We start from the raw sequence: 2,350 nt of genomic DNA on the forward strand, positions 1-2,350 counted from the left end.
TCATCAAGCATGCGTGAAGCCACTGTCAAGTTTCCTCTCCTGCCAACTACCCAACAGCAGGTCATGCCGCAGACAAGCGGGGAGACCAAGTCAGGCGTCTCGCCTTCCCCTGGGCATGCCACTCCAATGCATGGTGGACAGGCAACCCACAACAGTACTGACACTTCCCTGCTGGGGCAGGTCCCTTGTGTTAGGTGCCTTATCCTACGCCCTCTGGAGTTGCCCACCCAATGTTTCCAGTGCTGCCAGTGTGGAGCAAGGACTGCTCCTGCCTTGCCCTTCCCTGAGACACACACCCGATCCTGATCCTCTCTGTACCAGCGCCCAGCCCCTGGAGAAAGCAGCAGCAGTGGTTGGGTGGGGCCTGGGGTGCCAGAGGATGGGGTCATGAGCCGGACCTTTATTGTCCTGGAGAGGTGCCAGGCAACAGTAGCCCATGTGAGCAAGCCAAGGCTCCAAGTCCCCTGGGCACACTCCACTGTTCCACAGGGCTTCACTTACAAAACACAAATTCAGCCGGGCGCAGTGGCTCACGCCTGTAATCCCAGCACTTTGGGAGGCCGAGGCGCGCAGATCACGAGGTCAGGAGATCGAGATCATTCTGGCTAACATGGTGAAAACTCGTCTCTGCTAAAAATACAAAAAATTAGCCAGGCGTGGTGGCGAGTGCCTGTAGTTCCAGCTACTCGGGAAGCTAAGGCAGGAGAATCGCTTGCATCCAGGAGGCAGAGGTTGTAGTGAGTGAAGATCGCACCACTGCACTCCAGCCTGGATGACAGAGCAAGACTCCATCTCAAACACACACACACACGCACATGCACACGCACACACACACACAAATTCAGGCCAGGCCTGTTGGCTCACATCTGTAATCCCAGCACTTTGGGAAACCAAGGCAGGAGGATTGCTTAAGGCCAGGAGTTCAAGATCAGCCTGGGCAACATAGCGAGACCCTACTTCTAAAAAAAAAAATAGTATCCAGGTGTGGTAGTGTGCACCTGTGGTCTCAGCAACTTGGGAGACGGAGGTGAGAGGAGGGCTTCAGCTTGGGAGGTAGTGAGTCATGATTGTGCCACTGCACCCTAGGCTAGGTGACAGAGTGAGACTCTATCTCAAAAAAAAACCAAACCCCAAAACACCACAAATTCAAAGATAAAGTTATTACAAATTTAAAGCTGGCAACCAGGAGTATTAAACATCAAGGGCAGGCTCTGAGTGCACAGCCTGGCCCAGGCGTCCGGCCAGCCTCACCTTGCTCCTACCCGCCTTGGGGCCCTTGCCATGCCGTTCACTCTGCTTGGAACACTGTTCCTGCCCTCCTTCCTGATTCACCCCCACTCAGACACCGCCCCTGGGGAGCCCACCAGGATCTTCCAGCCCGTGTCACCCCTCCAGTGTCGTGTCCCTCACGTCTGAAGCCCCGTCCCAGCGTGTGCATTTGTGTGTGTGCTCCTGTGAGTCACTTCTATCCCCCAGCCCAGACTGGAGGGGTCATTAGAGCAGCGAACAGATCTGTGTTCTTCCGTCTCAGAGTATCCAGGGCCTCTCACAGTGGGTTAGTAGTCAGTGTGGAATGAGTCATTAATGGGATGAATCGCCCAGGGGAGGGGATGAAACAGCAGCGCAGAGGCCCAGAGTGTGAAGGGCCGGGTGTGTTTGGAGATAGGTGTCTCTGGGTTGGAGGGCGCATGGGCGGTGCTGGTGGGAGATGAAGCTGGGATGTCTAGTTGGGGTCAGACTGTCAAGGGCCTTGAATGCCAGGCTGAGGACTCAGACTGGCTCCATAAAGGGATTGTTATAAATGGTGAGATATGGTCACAGCCGTGCCAAGGACAGACTGGAGAGGGATGAGACTGGAGCCCAGGAGCCCAGGGGGAGGCTGGTACCAGTATCCAGGCCAGGGGCAGTGGGGGAAGAAGGAGGGGAGCTGAATGGTTTAGCGGCTGCCCTGGGCACGGGGTCACTTGCAGCCTAATTCCTTTTTCTGGCACAGGTTAGAATGAGGCGTTTAAACATCACGTGGTGCTGAGCGCTGTCCCGTGGGATTATTATGCACTCCTGTACTTCTTGGGTCCTGAGGAGAGGCGGGACCCAGCTAGCCCACCTCTGGATCCCGTTGTTGCTGTGGAGTTTTTCTCACCTGATCCAGATGAGTCCTGAGTTGGAAAGCCCCTCCTAGAACGAGAGGGGCCGTGAGAACACTGGAGAGTGTGCCGGCAATTGGGAAAGGAAGAGTGCAGAGACGGGCCGACACCAAGCAAGGACAGCACCGGCGATTCTGAGCATCTGAGAGCCAGGGGCGTGGTGGCTGGAAGGGCTGAGATGTCCTAGAAAGGCAGAGACACTGCTG

The sequence above is a fragment of the Trachypithecus francoisi genome, unplaced genomic scaffold (genome assembly GCF_009764315.1).
Source record: "Trachypithecus francoisi isolate TF-2019V2 unplaced genomic scaffold, Tfra_2.0 Lachesis_group0, whole genome shotgun sequence".
NCBI lineage: Eukaryota > Metazoa > Chordata > Mammalia > Primates > Cercopithecidae > Trachypithecus > Trachypithecus francoisi.